The following is a 13,862-nucleotide window of genomic DNA, read 5'->3' as shown; positions in this document are numbered from 1 at the left end:
TATAGAGTTGGCACCTTGACTCTTACTGCAAAATATTACTTTTAAACATACTCATATTTTGTTGATATAAATTATGTTGCAATTGTGTGCTAGGTGCTTTCTGTTTCTTCTATAATGGAAAGCTGGCCCAAAGCAGAGGTTTTTTGAGGCTACAGTATTGCAACCAAATTCTTGATGTAACGAACCCATACTAGAGTGTGGGTATGTCTATACTTATGTATGTGTATGTTACTGGTATACAAAGTCCTTATACAAGACAGAATGCCTAGTGATGAGGAAGGTGGAACAGGGTTGGTTTATGGAATGTCTCTTGTTGCCCTGAAAAGTGCCAGTGGTGGGAGTGTGGGTGAAGGTTGAGTGGACTTTTTTGCAGTTTTTCCCCATTAAAGGCTTTGCCTTGGCTCAAGGGATTAAGTATTGATTCACTTGGCGCTTGTAAATCACTTAATTCATCAGTAAAATAAGCTTTTCCAAGGAACTGTCATTTTTTAGCTACTAAAATATTAGTAAATTTAGATATAAAAGAAATTATTGCTTTGAAAGGATATAATCTCTGTTAATAGTTTTAATCCCGAGTGCTAAATGCAATAAAATTTACAGATGTTTGCATTTTCTTCTTAAAAGAAACTGAGCTTTAATTATGAGTCAGTTAAAAGCAGAATCTTTTTGTGATACAGATTTGTTCTGAGTGAGTTCAAATATCAAATGCAGCCTGGAACAGCATGCAGTAGGCTTAAGAGCATCTTTATTGTGTTGAAATTCAATTTTAACTGGTCCTTATCAGGCTTCACTTGATTGTTTTCCTGTAATTTCTTCAAACCTTGCCATCAATCAAATCAATGGCTTAAAAAACTCAACAAAGTAGTATTTGAGTCATCAAAATACTATCATGAATTTAGAACAAAAGAGGAGCTGTTTAGAAACTTGGACTGGAGGGATGAAATGTCCTACTTTTTCCAAAGTACTGATTGGTTGGGAAAAAATGTTATTGTTGGATGCAAGGCCTTGGTTTGGCAAAATAATTAAGAACTTGGCTTGGAGTCAAGTGGGTCTGGTATCAGGAAATTTTGATTTGCAAGTCTGTTGTTGCAGAGGTGGGGAAAACTTAATGCTAAAAATAAGATTCTTCATTAAAAAGGAATGAAAACAAATCATAACTGAAAAAACTATCAAAAAACATAGTAAAGCAGACACATCAACATTTCACTGGGCTATCTTTGTTAGTATTAAAAGCAAGTGACAGTGAAACAATCTTATCATATCTGTATTCGGTGTAAGTCAAAATTCCTTCTGAAACTAATAGTAGTGCTAATGAATTCAGCATATAAAAGAATGATACTCCTGTGGTTTTGTTACATCAGCCCTTCCAAATTCTAATTTCAATGTATCAGTCTGGAAATAATAAAAAAGGCAAAACTGAGGATGTGGTGGGGTTTTTGCTGTGGTGTTTGGTTAGATTTTTTTTTTTAATCTTTTTTTCTTGTTTTAATGTTAGGCTTTTGAGCTGAGAGATTGGAGTTGTATTTTTAGTTTTCTGGTCAGACAGGAAGATTAAAAATAGCCTTTTAAAAAACCCTCTCCTATTCTTGCAAGAGTCTTTGTAACTTGACTTCAGGTTCTAAGGCTTTAAAGTGCTTGCAGTGCTAGGTGGAAGTGTGCAAGAGGCTTGTATCGTAAATTTCTTTGGGTAGAAAAAAAATTTGATTTATTGTACAAAATGCTGTACTCTTTAAAGTCTTGTTGTCATGGTTTTCATGTTATCACTGAGTTCTGCTCAGCTGTCTCATAATCTATGACAAAACTCTAGATAGCTACCATCTATTTCTCAAAAACAAGTGGCAAACTGTTTGGGGTTTCAAAATAATCATATGAATTGATCTTAGTGTGTATGGAACAAAGTCGGTGATTAGCAGAAGAAGAGGAAATAAAGGATTGAAATGTTCAGGGACTTCAAGTACCTTGGAAACTTGGATTTTATGGACAGACTTATTCTTTTCTGCAATTTTCTCTTTACAATTCACCAGTGTTCTGATTGCATGACAGTGCTCCTGTAGTTGCCATGATAACTTAGAAGGTCATCTGTAGAAATAGTCCTGCATTTTTTACATACATTTGTATATTTTAGAGAGTAGGTGTCTTTTTATGATTCCTCTTAGGTTAATATGATGAGCTTTTCCAATTAGCTGAAGAATAATGGCTTTTCCTTAATGGATATTTTCTTCTTACTGTGATTCAGTCCTCTTCTTTTGAATCTATTTTTTCATCAAAATGGGATGTATAATAAAATACCAGCATAAGGTACATGCCAGTGCATTTTGGAAATCTGTCAGCACATGAATGAGTGACTACTATCACATATTCAGCATTTTATTCACTCAGAAAGCAAAAAACCCCCACTGTGTTAGTTTGTAATAAATTAGCAGTAGATTTATAGCTGTGCTTTAATGATAAAAATATAGACCCCTAAGAATTTTGGTTGGAAAGAATAATTGTTCTACTTAGGAGCTAGGAGAAGGTGATCTGTCTGCATAATTTCTTTTGCAATTCTCTTGCTGCCAAGAGCAAGAAAAATGTCCTTTTCTCTATTGTAATAGTATTTAAGTAGACTCTGAGAGTACCTAAAGTTTTTACCTTGGAAAGTACAGCTTCCTAGAGACAAGGGAGTGTTTCCACCTCTGTATTTTCTTTTCTGTGTTACAGGGACAGCTCTTCACTCGGCTAAAGAGGAAAGTAGCTAGTGCTGTGTAAACCCCAGAAATTTTACACTAAAGCTTTCATCTTCTAAAATTCTTGTAAGCATGGAAGTGAGTCTTGAAAGTGTAGTTATTTCCCCCCACATGTGAAGAGGTATTGTTTTGACTGTGAGAATGAGAAATTTCAAATCTCTCTTGTAAAACTTGCTGAACAGTTTCTGCTCTTGCTTAGGTGTGGGGTTTTTTTTTGTTTGTTTGGTTGGTTGGTTTTGTTTTTGGCAGATAAATCCAGCTATATTACCATGAAGAAATTCAAGCTTTAGTAATGATCCAAAAGGAATCCTTCTTACTTGTCCTCGGAAGGCCTGACTTTTCCCTTACCAACCTGCCCATCTTGACTAAGCAGACTGTGTAACAGCTCTACATGAATGAGGGCTGGCATTTGGGCAGTTTGCTAGGAACACACCTAAAGATCTGATCCTTAGGCAGGCAAAGCTGGGTCTGATGGGTCCCACTCTACCAGCTACTTAATATATTTCACAGGATTTTATTCTTCTTCCAGAATCCTTTGAAAATGGTGATAGTATTTCACTAACAGTGTGGGAGACCTGTTATGCCACAGACAAAAAAACCCCAACAATGGGTTTTTTAACATCCAGGTTTAAAGAGATGTTTCCTTAGATAAACAGGGGAATTTTGTCTATGGATGATTTTTTTTCCCCTACGGGTATGTGATGATGTGTGAAAGCAGAATGGCAAAGACGAGCGTGAAGGAATGCGTTCCTTCTTTATAGGCTATCAAGTGTTGTGATACTGTGACTATCGCATGATAATGACTTCACGTTGGACCTTTTTCTTTTCTGCTTTCTGCCTGTGCTGAGACTTGGTCCCAGAGTATCCTCACCTGTTTCACTTTTTTTTTGACTTCTACTGCACACATGGTATTGTCTTCAAACTCCATTCCTTGTGCAAGATCCCCTTCTTTCACTTCTGTGGCTGCAAGGTATTTCCCTGGTCCCTAGGTACATGACCCTGGGTATGCTAGGTCTGCTGTGTTCTACCCATTTCTTGGCAATGAAAAAAATTACTTTTCACGACCACAGAGGCAAAATGGTGTGTGTATCTTTCTGACTTTTCAACCACTTAATGGAAAGAGGTGGAAAAACAACAGAAAAGCATTATGGAAAAAGATGTTTTGTTGCGAGTATCATAGATGTTGCCATAGCACATTGGTAAGTGCCAGTTTTATTTGGTATTGCACAGGGTTAGAATTGTATTTTATTTTTTGTATGTTGAGTCATACCTGAATTATTTCGGTTCTTTGCTCTCTCTCCATCAGTCCTGCCCAACAGTAATTAAGCTACAGCGGGCCTTTCCAAAGGCAGGGGAGTTTAAATATCAGTAATTTGATCTGCCCTGTTTACTGATCTCTGCTGTTAGCAGAGTTGAAAGTGAAATGTTTTAATTAAAACGATTGGCAATAAGTTGGTATAATGCCATAATTTGCACTGGGCCTCTTCTAGAAAATGACTTAACCTCTGCCTCCGTTGCTAAGGCAACTAATGGACATAATTGTAACTGGGTGTATATAGACAGCAAGTGAAGGGCCTAAAGCTTTTTTAAATTGCTGGGGTATGATGATGCTGAGATTAAAACGTGATGTTAGTAAAATAAATCCAAAAGTCTCTTCCATACTTTAAGTTCAGTCTTTACATTTTATCTTCTGGTACTGTTTCACATTTCAAAACCTTTGAGTTTGGACTCTCAAACCTTATGATGCCATATAATGCAGCAGTGTATGTATAATAACTTGTGATATAATCTAGAAATGGTAATGACTGTTCTACTGGGATTTAGAATAATGTTTTTGATGGAATCTTATCATCAATCTATATTGAATCGGCAAAGAGTTAAGAATTAGATCATTCATTATAAAGTATCCTGATCTGCATTTTTAGACAAGAAACATGAAAACTCCTTTTTTCCTCCTTCATTTGCTGAACCTTAAGATTCGTAATGCACCTGGGCCCTATGGTAAAATGGGGTATTTTTCTGAAAGAGATGTAAGAGCTCTGAAGAGAGCTTAATAGGTGCCCTTGACATGGTGCCTGTCACCGCTGCCCATGTGGAATTTGATGGTGTCTTTTAGATAAGGTTTAGGCTCTATACTTTCTAATTTGCACTATTTCCCCCCAGTGAGAGGAACATAAAATTGAACATTTAATATGCTGTTTCTTTGTTGGAAAATATTCGGAATCGGAGTCCAAAGAAATTACAACTCTTACTGAGAAGACAGAGAGCATGCACTTTACTCTCTGCTCTTTCCTACTGACCCAATCCATCTCTAGTGTTTAGGGTCTTAAAGACGGAAATAAACAGAATGCAATAATATAGCACGACAGTGCAAAATGTCTGTCTCAGAAGTGTAAACTTAAGCTTATGCCATCACTTATATGGAGCTAAGAATTCAATCATTTGAGGTCTTCCTCTTGTAACATCTTATTTACCTTTCCTATTTCTTCTGTATTTGTGTGGTGCACCCTGATGGCTAGGACTGGGCAGGATAGGGAAGTAGCAGATAGACTTAGCTGTAGGAAAAGAGAGGTGCCTGACATATAACGCAACTTGATCACATAGCTCGTTTGCTTTGCCTTTATTCCTTCATTAGTACATGTATTCAGGCAAATTAATTTGAAAATTTGTGCAATTTATGACATTATCGTATGGAATAAAACCAATGACAAAGATTCTTTGGTTTTGTTTTTAAAAACATTTCTGGAAAGAAACTTTATTCCAGTGTTACAGAATTCCTAAACCAAATCTAACTTGAGTCTGAGCCATTAAAAATTAAATTACTCTCCGGTCTTACATTATGCCCCTGTTTTCAATGAGAGAAAGTAAGGCTTTGCAAATAAAGGATTAATTCGGTAGTTTTACTAGAACACCTTTTAGTGCTCTAAAGCGACTAATTACTTAAATATTAACAAGTTGCACTTAAAGTTACTGACAATAGTTCATATAACTTGGCAAATATTTTAAAAGAAGAAACTAAAACAATGAGTGTATGAACAGCTTTACTAAAACATTTAAGTTTGGACCTAAGTCTAGAACTCTAAAGCATTTGAAATTATTGAACTTCATGGCAGAATTCTGGCAAAACAGGCTTCTAAATTAAAATGTTAAATTGTTTTGAAAAAGAGACAGTGTTCATTTGCAGGAGATCACGATTAAATTGATCTTGAAAGGGAAGAAAAATGTAAAAATTAGAAGAGGGAAAGAGAACTGCAAAAAATTAGAATTCAGCTAGTAGAACTGCCAGTCTGATTAAATGAACAATTTCAGTTTAAATCAATAAAACTCTGCATAAACTGTGTACTAAAAGTAGGGTTTTATCTTTAGCTACTGCAAATTGTGACTTACCTACTGAAATGAAATTGTGTGTTTATTTTTATTGTTACAAATAATATAATTTACCATATACTATATATAGTAAAATGATACCAATAGATCTGCAACATATTATTTCTGAACAGTTAGGAATATAATTCTCGTTACTTACAAGCCAGATTGTGATAGCTGTTGTTGAATGGTCCTATTCAGTGTGTGAAGATAGCTCTGAAACTGTATGTGGTGAGAATGCCTGATATAAAATTCATTCAGGTGTCAGGAGCATTTAGTGGCAATTATATCCTGTAAACTTACATTTTAAATAGTCCATCTGGATGTGACAGTGCCTGTAAAACCAGGATCAGTGGATAGACACTTCAAAATATGTATAGGGATATTACTGTTTGGCCTGTAAAAACCTTGTTATTTCCTGCTAAACTATGCTGAGTTGAAGAAAATGTAGGCGTCTATTCCTATATAAAATATTCTGTGCTGTGCACTTAATAAATAATGGCTCTGCAACATATGTATTTTGGCAAAGCAAAGCAGAATACTAATATTTGGCAGCTTTGATTCGCCCACAGTTGTCTTGTCTTCACTTTGGAAAAAACAGTGGATTGAGCCATCTGTGTGGTACTTTTTCGCATTGAGTATAGAAATTCTGCATTTAGAAAAATCGGGTTCGTTGGTACATAAGTTGTAATGGCATGATTTGGTTTCATAATCTTCCAAAAGAAAAAAACCCCTGAGTTTCTGTCCAAAGCTGTTGAGGAACATCAGTGATTGGAGCAATCTGGAGATCTTTGGAAGCCTATAAACTGAAGTCTAACTTGAGAGTTTATTTGGTGCTATTGGTATGCTCTGTTGCCAATACTACATTTTTTCCTTTGGAAGGGAGAAATGTCCAGAAAAAAACTTGGAGAAAGATGTAATGTCCCCTAGAACAACCTGTTTATGACCAGCTTTTTGTGCAGCAGCAGCCAGAGAGAGAGGGAAAGAGACTCCTTTCTAACGTTTTTTCCTGCAAGACTTAACCTATCTTTGCATGAGAAACTCATCAGACTTTGAGTGTTCCAGCTTGGGCTTCTTATTAATTCGCACCAAAAATTACTGCCTACACCTGTTTTTCTCATTTTTGGTTTGTTTTTTTTTTTTTTTTTTTTTATTCTTCTCATTTTTTTCCCTCTGGGAATTAAAAGGCAAGGGAATTACAGTGTGAACATTTTATATGTGCTGCAATACTCTATGGTGCAGCTGGGTACGAATGAGTTCTAACCACAGATATAGTTAAATATGGTCAATAACATGTTAAACAGTTCAGCAGAATGTTACAGTGCAATGCTACACTGCATTATAAAATCATAGAATTGTTTGGGTTGGGAAAGACCTTTAAGATCATCAGGGTCAACTGTTAACTTAAAACTGCCAAGCCCACCACTAAACCATGTCCCCAAGTGCCACATCTGCACGGCTTTTAAACACCTCCAGGGAGGCTGACTCCACCACCTCCCCGGGCAGCCCGTTCCAGTGCCTGACCACCCTTTCGGTGAAGACATGTCCCCTCACACCCAATCTAACCCTCCCCTGGTGCCACCTGAGGCCGTTCCCTCCTGTCCTGTCCCTTGTTCCCTGGGAGCAGAGCCCGACCCCCCCTGCCTACAGCCCCTGTCAGGCAGCTGCAGGGAGCGATAAGGGCCCCCCCGAGCCCCCTCCTCTCCAGGCTGAGCCCCCCCAGCCGCCCCCCATCCCACGGGTGCCCCAGCCCCTTCCCCAGCCTCAATTGCCCTTCTATGGACATGATCCAGCATGTCAATGACTTTCTTGGAAGGAGAAGAAATATTTTAAGAAATTATGAGCTAAAACTGTTTCATCCTTCGATTGTTCGTTACCCTAACTGGGAAAAGCTTGCAGGGAACCATGTCGGAGCAAATTATGGTTTATAAGTACAAAAAGTGTTATGGTTTATTAAGCCCGTTATTCTGGGTATTTTCCAGGGTAAAATAAAAAATATGGAAGATTAGCTCTTTCCTCTCTAAGAAAGTGCAAAGCTTACTTTTCTGTATCTTAAGATAATGATGCCTGACTAACCTATAGGCTGACAAAAAGTGCCACTATTGCATGACTGAGGATCACCTGTCTGAGGTCTTGGGGAGTGTTTGGAAGGAAACCAGTTTTGAGAGCAGATTGAAGAAATACAGTTCTGGGACTAGCTGATTATTGTTCTTTAAAGTTTGCAGCTGTTTTAAGTTGCTTAAGGGTATAAAATAGTTAAGAGTCCTCTGGGAAATACTTTGGAGGGCAGAAAGCAGACAAGGCAGACAAAAGAGGATGGAAAATACATTAATTGCGTTATTACAGAAAATACCTAGTATCACAGTCACAAACTGAGCATAAGCGGGCTGATTCAAGGTCTTGTGAAAACCCAAACCAAAATGATCGCATAGTCCTAAAACGAGGAAGGTGGCTTTGCTGAATTGTGTACTTTTGTCACTTTCCAAGAGAATACTGTATCAAAATTGCTTATTTTAAGCTACATTAATTGGCAGGTTTGAAAGAGCACTGTGCTGAAAGCTGTAATGCTATGCAGGAAGGTGCATCCTTCAGACCAGGTGCATTCCTGGTCTGCCAGCTCCTGGGAATAGTTGCACAGTCTCACGGTCAGTCAGGCCAGTTTCTTGTGCTGGGGGAGCCCCTTTCTGACCTCCTGGAGAGTTAACCGTGTTCTGGGTGGGTATGAAATGATAACTTGTAGCTTGCTGAGGACAGGGCAGAGATATTTAGTTGCCATTGACGATTATCTTGGATGAATGCATTTTCCCTGGCACCCCCTCTGAATTGGTAGCTGCCGCTGTTGAAGTAGAACTATCTAGTCTGAAGAACAAATCAGCATCCATTGTTACCTGGCTGGAAGAGAGTATCTTTACTAGGAGTTGTTTAGAAAGGACTTCAGAAAATAAGCAATGGACTTAAAATAGGAGAATTTGTAGCTCAAAAAGATGACTGGCAGTAATTTTAGCAGTTGGTAAAATCATATGGAGGTGGTTGAAGTCCACAGCTACTTGTACAAGAATTCTTTCACTAGAGTGACTGTGAGTCATCTTGGGCTACAGGCAGTAATAATACTAAAAGCTCCTTATCTAACTAAAAATGCAGCTTGAAAAGACAATTACCAGATGGCTCCTGATAAAATCAAAGGCAAGTCTGGAAAACCTGACCAAAATTACAGGAAACTTATGGCTATGGAAGGATGGTTGTATGACTTCTTCCAGATGTGGTATCTGCTGCTTAACAGTTACAGGAGACTAATGTGCCAGGCTTTTGGGAACACTAGCCATGAATTTTAATTGGATGGTCATCCTGCTGTGCATCCCCCAGAGAGTGTGCTGGAATAATTTGCTAGTGGGATGCTCATACAGAGAAAATCAGTATAACAGAATCACTTCTGGAGTTCATAATAATGGTCAGTGAGGAATCACATCTAGACTGTCACTTCTTTTATGTTTTGTTTCTAGATTTGGATTATTTTTTAAAGTATGTATGAGGGTTCTGATGCTCAGGGTGGTCAGACCTCCCAGGTGGTGTTCAGCCACAAATGATTCTGCTCCACCTCGAGGATATGAAGGGCATTCTCATACTACTTGTTCTCGAGTCAGTCCTCCACTTCACCAGGTACCTTCTCACCTTTATTCTGAGTGTGATGTTTCCTTTACACATATACAATATCTCCAAAGACGGTGGCAGACAGAAGTAAGTAAGAGGGCAGACCTGTGTGATTTCGTATTATCAGTAATCTTTAAGACCTCAAAATAAATCCGTGACATGACAGGAGTATGAACAGGAGGGAGGAGAGTGCAGGAGAAAGGAAACCTGGAGGACAAGGAGTCAAAAAGTGGAGAGAAGAGCAAAGTTTGTGGGCCAGTAGTATTTGCAGAGGAAAGGCTACAAAGAATTCCCGAAGATGGCAATAGGAAAAGAAGTCTCTAACAGGCAAAAAAGATAGGCTCAGTGAGAAGATGATGTAAAACAGGATGCATCGAGCTTTATTAGTTATTTGTAAATAACTGCAAGTGGTTGTTGTCCTGGAAGAGAAGACATTACAGAATTGTCCCTTTCAGGCTGTGAATAGGTGCTATTGTGAGTGAACAGGACAAAAATACAAAGAGAGGAACAAATGTAAAATATGTGGATAGAGTTTTGAGGATGCTTTGGCCTGCCTGCTTCCCATACTGCCCTAGTGTGTCTGGAGATGGAAAGTGGAAGCCAATCTGGGAAGCTTTTGACTTCAGCCAGTTCAGGAGAAGGTAGTCAAGTAATCTTAGCAGCTCATGCTGGAGGAGTGAGGTGCAGAAAACCAGCCCAGGTAGACTTTTTTCCCATGCATTCAGGGAGCCCTTTTTGACTACATGGTCTGCAGTTTATGACAACTGGCTTTAGTCGCTGCTGCAAGAAAGGAAAAATGTAAGAGCCAGTAAGCTGAGTGTAAGGGGTGTGAATGAGAAAGCCAGTGATTTCATGTCCCTTACTTTAGTACAAGGTGTATATGCAGAAGGTTTTCTCAGAATGGCATTTACCAACGAACGGTAAGACATTAATGGTGGTGTTCATATTTAGATCTATCTATCTTTGATAATGCATACAGTGAATTCCCCAAGCAGTTCGGAAAGATCAAGTCAGAATGACTCATGCTATTTTTCCTTTGCTTCGCTGGTGTCTTTAAAGTTCATTAAGGCTGACTGCTCCAGCTTGAGGCTACTCTTGATCCAGGTATAGAGGCCACCTATCCCCAGGAACAAGTGGTGTTATCTGTACACTGGGGACACAGAAGACGGGATTGGTCCTCATTTACCTTGAAAAGACAGTTCAGTAGTAACTGCAGGGACAAGTCTCATCAAGAACTAGCTTGATGAGTCAGCCCTTTCGCTTTCTTGTCCTCCCTAGCTCATGCTTTTTTTGGGTATGTTTTTGATAAGTAGGTCTCAAATGCTGTGCAAAGAGGCAAACCAGTTTTCTTGAGTCACCTCTGCTAGCAGGTGCCTCCTGGTAGCTAAAATCTAGTTATGCAGAAGATTTCACTGTACTCTGGGAAGGTCTTGGGGCAAGGATTGAGCAGCGTTGTGGAAAAAAGCACTAGAAACAGTCAATAAAATTAGAAGCTTAGCTTAAACTTTAATAAGGTACATATTGAGGAATGGAGATAGAGTTTTTCTGTCAAAGTATGTGATAGTGTTGTGAGATGGTATTTTATCTTAGATGTATAGTCTAGACAGGTGAGCTTTTGAGCTTTTCCCTTTTTGTTTTCCCAAATAAAAGCACTGATTAAATCACTCAAAATCCCAAATCTGGTGAAAGGACAGTATTTTTCCTCTGCAGTTCCTGTGCTGTTGCTCCTATGGCCTTGCAGCTGTAAACTCTGATATTGCTGTTACGGCAGATGCCCATACTGGTATGCAAGTCATCCCTTTGTACCCCTTTTCCTACCCCTTGATTGCAGCTTTTGCTTTGCAAGCCAGGACCCAATAGTGTGCCTGTACAGAGCTTACTGTCCACCAGCCACGCAGCAGCTTCCTCTCATCAAAGATACGCCAATCTTTCCCTCTCTTCCTCACTCGCACTCCGTCTTTTTCCCCAAAAGTAACTTTCACTTTTAGACTCAATCTATGCTATCAGTGATTGACTCTGCTAATAAACTGTTGTGAATGTGAGCCCATTTTCAGCATCCTTTGTGCAGCACTGGAGTTAATGTGTGCTAACCCCGTTATAGAAATAACCTTTTACGTTGCTGTATCATATCAATGCATCCAGAGACTAAAGCTGTCTGAGTGCTATTTTAATGTGTCATACTTCTGTTATACAATTCTTCTGAAGTGGTAAGTTTAAAAAACCCTCCAATTATAAATGGAGTTTCTAACTGTAGTTTCTCACATGCTGTTGACATTCAGGGTTAGAGTTTCAGAGTTAGGAGGCTGTAAATATATGGGCGTAATTGTAAATGCTATGAAATACAGTTTTCAAAATTAATTGTAATTATAGTATAATTATTATTAAAATAGAAAGTATATTCAGTACAGCTGGGTACTATCGTGTCACCTAAATGTTTGAGGATCAAAAGAAATATTTAAGATTTCTTCAAGCAGCGGCTTAGGTTTACAGGTTCTACAGTGGCAGGACACTCCTAAATGTGGCTGCTTTTCCACATAAATCAATATTGTATTTCAGAGCAGAACATTTCTAGTCTGTCTCAGTTTACACAAAAAAAAAAAAAAAAAAAGTAGTATTTTTTTCAACAACTCTGTGAATTAATTAATGCCATTTATTATTCGGAATCTAACCAAAGCTTGTCAGGTTCCCTTAGCCTGTGTATTGATCTGTAATATAAACTTCCATTTCCTGCATCTGCTATTAAGTGGAATAAAATTCATAATGGTTGCACTCCTGAGCAGCTGTTCACCTATCCTGTATTGTTGGGTCACTGGGGAAAGTTGCTAATACTTGAGGAGAACTTCACTGGTATATTGATGTCTTTTGTTGTTCAATTAACATTTCTAATGTGGAAGAATAGAAGATAGTATTTAATATGTCAGCCAGCCTTAAGACAACTCTGCTTCCATTTTCTAATGCCAAAACCTAATACGATGTTTATGTCCATTAGAGTTAAAATACTTTCCTTATTAGCTGCCTAAGTGCATTTCTCCAACAATAATAATGAAGGGCATTCAGTAAACTAAAACTAATTAATCTCCTCAGTCTCCTTTTCGTATTTATCTGATGCCAAAAGCAACATAGGGTTTTTCTAAAGCAGATTAGAACTAAGTTGTGGATGGTGCCTCCTTCCTAAACAAAACCTGCAAAATTATCAATTTCCGCAACTACTGTTATCTCTCCTTTCAGAAAGCTGCTGCTCATTCCTAACTGGGTTTTTGTTTATGCAGCTATCTGCCAGCAAAGGTTAAGCATTATTTGCTTTATTGCTGCTAGAATGCAAAGAAGCTACCGGGATCCACAACCCAGGACCTGCCATTCATGCAGGAGAGGAGCATTTGTGATTCTTGCGTAATGTGAGAATCTCTAGTATCAGACTCTGCTCCAGCCCACCCATTAGAGCAATTTTGGGGCACCTGTATGCTCCCAGCAGCCTTAATCATTGTGACTGGTAGATGAAACTAAGTCGTAACTTCTTATTGCACCCAAACTTATTTTGAAGTAGTGGAATAGATGGAAGAAGCCAGAGCGCACAGTGCTGTATTATTAAAGATGTCTCACTTGTCATCTATGATTGACTTGTGTTTCTTTGATCCAATTCAGATTTTTAAGGATTGTATGGGACCCACTCACATAGCAAGAAAAGTTCCTACCTCAAGGCAGTGCCTGCAGTGCCAGGATCTTTCAGAAAGCATGAGGATTTTTCCCAGATAGTATGCAGTAGATCATATAGGGATCTATCAGGCACACTAAGTATTAAGTTTATGGTGAATTACAATTATTTTTTTGATCACTGAGGAAAGGATGAACAGTATCATTCGCTTGATTCTCTACATATGAACTTATGCATTGTTTTGCTGCATTATATATTAATACACTAATATTGTCATGTATTAATTAGGTATTAGTTAACATGGAATTCAGTTATTGCAAATATGTTAGTGATGTAAATCATTATTAAAAAAAAAAAGTCTTTTCTGCTTTCCTCCTGTCGTTCTCCAACCAATGACTTGTTTATCATTCCATTGTTCTTTTTCAGAATGAATTTGGAGTGTAAAAGTTGTGATTCATGAGAAAACTTCA

The sequence above is a fragment of the Falco biarmicus genome, chromosome 9, assembly GCF_023638135.1.
Source record: "Falco biarmicus isolate bFalBia1 chromosome 9, bFalBia1.pri, whole genome shotgun sequence".
Classification (NCBI taxonomy): Eukaryota; Metazoa; Chordata; class Aves; order Falconiformes; family Falconidae; genus Falco; species Falco biarmicus.
This window is presented reverse-complemented; position numbering follows the sequence as displayed.